Source organism: Lathamus discolor, chromosome 6 (assembly GCF_037157495.1).
Source record: "Lathamus discolor isolate bLatDis1 chromosome 6, bLatDis1.hap1, whole genome shotgun sequence".
Classification (NCBI taxonomy): Eukaryota; Metazoa; Chordata; class Aves; order Psittaciformes; family Psittacidae; genus Lathamus; species Lathamus discolor.
In genome coordinates, this window is record NC_088889.1 from 3,093,720 (window position 1) to 3,100,520 (window position 6,801).

General features: G+C 46.8%; 1 pseudogene; it reads right to left on the reverse strand.

The window, feature by feature from the left end:
- Nucleotides 1-5,596: 5,596 nt before the first annotated feature.
- Nucleotides 5,597-6,415, reverse strand: LOC136016788 (olfactory receptor 8U3-like; annotated as a pseudogene).
- Between the last annotated feature and the right edge of the window lie 386 nt (nt 6,416-6,801).

Sequence of the window (6,801 nt, forward strand, 5' to 3'; positions counted from 1 at the left end):
AAGCACATTTGGAACTCTTCGTTACTGTGGAGGCAAGGAAGGAATAAGTGGAATATGTGGTCATGGAATTGACCATTACTGGCCATTACTGGTCATTATTGTTCAGTATTGGTCATTCTTACAGATAAAGATATCACACAGCAAGTGCGGAGTATGGAGAACCAGCACAACAAATGGTTCTCTCCAAATAGGTTCAGGTGGTTTTAAACGTGTCCTGAGCCTTCAATAATTCATCCAAATAAGAATTAGCACTGGAACAGGTTTCCCAGGGGGGTTGTGGAGTCTCCTACACTGGTGATATTCAAGGCCTGAATAAATAAGAATTAGCACTGGAACAGGTTGCCCAGGGGGGTTGTGGAGTCTCCTACACTGGAGATATTCAAGGCCCGCCTGGACAAGTTCCTGTGTGATATACTGTAGGTTACCCTGCTCTTGTGGGGGGGTTGGACTAGATGATCTTTTGAGGTCCCTTCCAACCCTTGGGATCTGTGTGTGATTCTGTGTGTGATTCTGTGTGTGTAATTAGCTCTTTAATAGCAGGACTGAGACAGCACCATGGTGTTTTGTGTCTAAATTGTGCTAAATGAAAGTAGTGCTCAAAAAAGGAGGCTCAGCCTTGAATTAAGGCAGTGAGCACTGTCTGCACCGCCTGCTTGATAAGCATGTTCTCAATGACGAACTGGGGGAAGGTTAAGAGGACTTGATACAGCTCTGGTGTCCCCTACACAAAGAGGACATGGAGCTGCTGGAGCAAGTCCAGAGGAGGCAATGAGGATGGTCAGGGGCTGGAGCACCCCCTCTATGGAGCCAGGCTGAGAATATTGGGGCTGTTCAGTCTGGAGAAGAGAAGCTGCCTGGAGATCTCAGAGCAGCTCCAGTGCCTAAAGGGGCTATGGGAAACCTGGAGAGGGTCTTTGGACAAGGGCCTGTAGGGACAGGCCAAGTTGGGCACATCATTGTGTGTAAGTGAACTGTGAATATGGGATAAGGTAGACCTTTGGTGATATGCTGCGAGGGCTGGAGCATCCCTGCTCTGGAGCCAGGCTGAGAAAGCTGGGCTGGGTCAGCCTGGACAAGAGAAGGCACCTGAAGGGGAGACCTTAGAGCAGCTCCAGTGCCTAAAGGGGCTCCAGGAAACCTGGAGAGGGGCTTTGGACAAGGCCCTGCAGGGACAGGCCAAGGGGAATGGCTTGAACCTGCCCGAGGGGAGACTGAGGTGAGCTCTTAGGCAGAAGCTCTTCCCTGGGAGGGTGCTGAGGCGCTGGCACAGGGTGCCCAGAGAAGCTGTGGCTGCCCCATCCCTGGCAGTGCTCAAGGCCAGGTTGGACACAGGGGCTTGGAACAAGCTGCTCCAGTGGAAGGGGTCCCTGCCTGGAGCTGGATGAGCTTTTATGTCCTTTCCAACCCAACCTGTTCTATGATTCTATGTCTCTAGGATAGCCCAGAGGCTCAGCCATGGCTCCAGGTTCCAGCATGGACCTGGTAGAGACTGCAGCTCTATGAGCTGAGGCACTGATCGCTTTTTAGTGTTTGAGGGGCTTTTTATGTGTATATGTGTATATGTGTATATGTGTATATGTGTATATATGTATGTTTATGTATAGAATGTATATAATAGCTCACTGTGCAGGAAGGCAGCTGAAGAGACATCAAGGCAGGCAATGCCATTGCTCCAGGCTGAGGTGTGTCATTGTGGGCTGCCATTTGTCAGGTGTGAAGGCTGCTGAGCAACACAATGGTTCCTATACTCTGTTGTGGTCAGGCTGTCATGGAGATCATGGCTTTTATTGTTGTCAACAGGGAGATGGAAAGCAAAGGTGTGGAGCACTGACTGGGGTTTCTTGATAGTATCTGCCCTCTGGTGGGAGTTCATCATTACCACATCTTAAAACTCTTTCAAAGCGCCTTCATTCATAACAGAGGTCACACAAGTACCACATTTAAAGTAAATTCTTTGCTGTCCAAAATGGAATGAGGTGAATGAAGCTGGAAATCATTTAATGAGGTTTGACAATCAAAACTTATAAATACTTCCTGCACAATGTGCTCAGCTCAATTGCTGAGGTGAGTAGCTCGAGAGAGGATGCCTTTAACACCAGAGCGGGGGAGAGATCAGCCTCCAGGAGCCTCAACTCAGAGAGGCCAGAGCTACAGAGGGAGCTTCAAGTCCTCGACAGCCAACATGGTTTTATGAGGGGGAAGTCATGTATGACCAACCTTATAGCCTTCTATGAGGAAGTGACTAGGTGGAGGAATGATGGTAGAGCGGTAGATGTAGTTTTTCTTGATTTCAGTAAGGCATTTGATACTGTCTCCCACAGCATCCTCATAGATAAGCTAAGGAAGTGTGGGCTTGACGATCAAGTAGTGAGGTGGATCGAGAACTGGTTGAAAGGAAGAAGGCAGAGAGTTGTGGTCAATGGCGCAGAATCTAGCTGGAGGTCTGTGACTGGTGGAGTCCCTCAGGGGTCGGTGCTGTTTAATATTTTCATCAATGACCTGGATGAGGGAACTGAGTGCACCCTCAGCAAGTTTGCTGACGACACAAAACTGGGAGGAGTGGCTGACACACCAGAAGGCTGTGCTGCCATTCAGCAAGACCTGGACAGGCTGGAGAGTTGGGCGGGGAGAAACTTGATGAAATTTAACAAGGGCAAGTGTAGAGTCTTGCATCTGGGGAAGAACAACCCCATGTACCAGTACAGGTTGGGGGTTGACCTGCTGGAAAGTAGCGAAGGGGAAAAGGACCTGGGGGTCCTGGTGGATAGGAGGATGACCATGAGCCAGCAATGTGCTCTTGTGGCCAAGAAGGCAAATGGCATCTTAGGGTGCATTAGAAAGGGAGTGGTTAGTAGGTCAAGAGAGGTTCTCCTCCCCCTCTACTCAGCCTTGGTGAGGCCGCATCTGGAATATTGCGTCCAGTTCTGGGCCCCTCTGTTCAAGAAGGACAGGGAATTGCTTGAAGGAGTCCAGCGCAGAGCCACAAAGATGATTAAGGGAGTGGAACATCTCCCTTATGAGGAGAGGCTGAGGGAGCTGGGTCTCTTTAGCTTGGAGAAGAGGAGACCGAGGAGTGACCTCATCAATGTTTACAAATATGTAAAGGGTAGGTGTCAGGATGATGGAGCTAGGCTTTTTTCAGTGATATCCAGTGATAGGACAAGGGGCAATGGGTGTAAACTGGAGCATAGGAAGTTCCACGTTAACATCAGGAAGAACTTCTTTACTGTAAGAGTGACAGAGCACTGGAACAGGTTGCCCAGGGGGGTTGTGGAGTCTCCTACACTGGAGATATTCAAGGCCCGCCTGGACAAGTTCCTGTGTGATGTACTGTAGGTTACCCTGCTCTTGTGGGGGGGTTGGACTAGATGATCTTTTGAGGTCCCTTCCAACCCTTGAGATTCTGTGATTCTGTGATTCTGTGACAGGACCTGCCCAGGACATGTGCAGATAATGTGGTTCTTGCTAATGGGGTGCTTTGTCCCTTCCTGCTTTTGACCCTCTAGTAATGGAACTGAAGAAGCTCATTGCATTTCCCCTCACCTTTGGACCTCCTCAAGGACACCTCATACTTTAAACTTAGATAGTTTAAGATACTAACCCCTGTGGCAATATTTAGGCTCCTGCAGAGTAGAGCCCATCACTCTCTGCATGCAACAGCCCAGCCAGTGCTCACTGCTCTGGCAGTCACTTTCCATCCAGACCATGTCCTTGCATGGGTAATATAGGAGATAGTCTTCTGAATGAGGAAAATAGTGTAGTAAAGTGCACATTTTATACAACTGTTATTCTCTGATCTATAGTGTCTTCTTTTTTGCCAAGTATGATGTTAGAGTTTTATGGAGAAGACCTCTATTATGTGTTTGATGTGGAAAGTTTGTGTCTTCAGCCAGGGGATTCTGAATTTTGTAGATCCCTTCTCTGCAAAGATTGAAGCAGAATCAGGCAATGATGCTCTCAGTATAAAATGTATTTCCAAAACCTCAAGCCTGTTTCTTGTATTGCTGGAATTGACACTTGTGCCTCCCCCGCACGTTAGACTGAGGTTCCTCTTGGCAGTTCCCTGAGTTGAATCCACCACATACACGACTATGGCAAGCCAGAGCTCTCTTAGGAACGTAGCACCAAGTCTGGATAAATGTTTGAGCATTTCAGTTGTCTCTGCTTTGAGAACTTTATCAAAGCCAAGAGGAAATAAGGACACCAGAGTGGGGCAATTTATCAAGCAGTGATGAGCCCAGCACATGACACTTCTCATCTAGGCTCCCTTTCCCTTGAAAGCTTGAAACAAATGATCTTTTGAGGTCCAGCTTATGCTGTCTGGTGCTCCATGATTCTGTATGTATAGTCAAAGCAAAGATATCCATCTAACTAGAAGTGAGGAAAGAAGGTTTGGTGAAGGATTTAAAGGAAGCTCTCTGATACCAAAGATCTCTGTCCTGCCAGACTCTTTGGCATTGAATCATACCAAGCCTGGCTCCCTCATTCACTGCAGGAAAAGCCACTTTTCTCCCAGATCTGAGACAATGTCTGGTCTCTAGCAGCTGTTTCCCAGAGCACATAAAAGAGAGTGTTCACCATCCATGTAGTTTCCCAATATAAGTTAATTCCCACTCATAGCAGGTAAAGGAAAGATGTTTTCCCCCATCAGTGTGTTTTGGCTTCTTTGAGACCCACACAGCTCTTAGTTACCATTGATTCTGTATTTAGGATTGTCTTTCCCCTATGGAAGATTGCTACATTTTAAATGGAAGCGCAATACACCATTTTGTTTTCCTGGTGTATTTTAGCCTGAGCTGGGCAGAGACACGTGGGTATTCATCCCCAGGTGGAATTCCATTTATCTCTCCATTTGAGTAAACGGCATCTAAGATGAATGTAAACTACCACTTAAATTGAATGGGAGGAAGCCTTATTATGCCCAGCTTGCCTTTAACACTGGGCAGCCTCAGCACAGTTCATCACCCTGGTATTATGAATGATATTGTCTACAGTTTCTTCCTTTAAGTGAAATCTATTGTGAAGCTACAGCCTCGGGACAGATTTCCCTTTATATTCAAAATGCAGCTTGAGATCTCGATTCCCACCAGCTTCTGCTCTTTGAAAGGCACGAACAAATGCAACAAATCTTCTGAAACCTTTTCTGTGACTCTTTTTCAGCAAGCAAATGTAAAACTGCACTTCCTCTTCCCTCCCACCCCAGCAGCTCTAACGAAGAGCTCGCAGGTAAGAGTGAGGAGTTTTATTGGAGCTGAGGGACAAGTTCAAAATTCCTTCAAGAAAAAGACATCTTTATCAGTGACAAAAGTTACGACTGAATAAAGGTGATTGGTGTTTTCTGTGAGTGAAAGAGGCCTGGGATAATTCAGGTAATTTCTTACTACAGACAGGTGACTGTGAAGTAAATTGAAGTTTGAGGTTCCTTCTCCTTTTGATTTCTTCCAGGGAAGATGTGTGGCTGGGTCCATTTCTCATTCAATACTGACACTGACTTTTGTTCAGAAACTGTTGTAGAACCTACATAAAATCATGAGGGTTAGTGGAAAAATCCCGTTGTTTTAATGTCTTATTGGCTTTATCACTTGACATGAAATGTTCATGTCCCGGATGATACAGCTCTTCTATGTTGCCAGTGACTGAAAAGCCTTCTCCCACACTTCAGCAGAGCCCCTTTCACTTCCTTGTTCCTCAGGCTGTAGATGAATGGGTTGAGCATGGGGATGAGCAGAGCATAGAAGATGGAGGCCACCTTATCCAGGCTCCTGTGGCTAGATGGAGGTTGCAGGTACATGAAGAATGCTGACCCAAAGTACATGGAAACGGCCATCAAATGGGAGGTGCAGGTGTTGACGGCTCTGGCCCTGCTCTGTGCTGAGCACATCCTCAGCACGGTGCCGATGATAGAGATGTAGGAGAGCAAAATGATCACGCTCATGCCCACCACGTTGATGGTGACGAAGGCAAAGATGACCATCTCACTGCTGTGGGTGTCAGAGCACACGAGCTTTAGCACAGGAACTTCATCACAAAAGAAGTGGTCATATGTGGTTGGGACCACAAAAGAAACCTCCAAGCACGCACCATGTGTAGATGATGGCACTGAGGAAGGCGAATAGGTAGGATGCTGCTACCAGCTGCCGGCAGACATGGCTGGAGATGATGGTCACATAAAGCAGGGGCTGGCAGATAGCAACGTGCCGGTCGTAGGCCATCATGGCCAGCAGGTGACACTCAATAGTAGCAAAGAAAGCAAAGGTGAAGAACTGCATCATGCAGCCAGTGAAAGAAATGGTTTTGTCCTCTGATAACAGGTCTGCCAGCATCCTGGGGGAGATGACTGTGGAACAGCAGATATCAATGAAGGCAAAATGGGTGAGGAAGAAGTACATGGGGGTGTGGAGACTGGGAGACACCCGAACCAATGTGATAATGCCAACGTTCCCCACCAAAGTGACGATGTAAATCAATAGAAACAACATGAATAGAGGGGTCTGCACATGTGGGCTGTCTGTAATTCCCAACAGGATGAATTCAATCTGGGTTTGATTTCCCCCCATGACCTGGTGTTCCCTGCTGAGGCAAAAGGAAGAGAAACACCACAGTGATTAAAAATTGATTCAGTTTTGGACCATATCTAACTGCAATCAATCAAGCAACTGTCACATTTTGATAGAATTCATATATTCTAATGTATATTGCAACCCAAATTATATACAGATTATATTTTGTTAGTTGAGGTACTTTTAACAGGGAGCGTGTTGAAGCAACAAATGGCAGTTTTGTTTTTCTATGCTTAGAAAC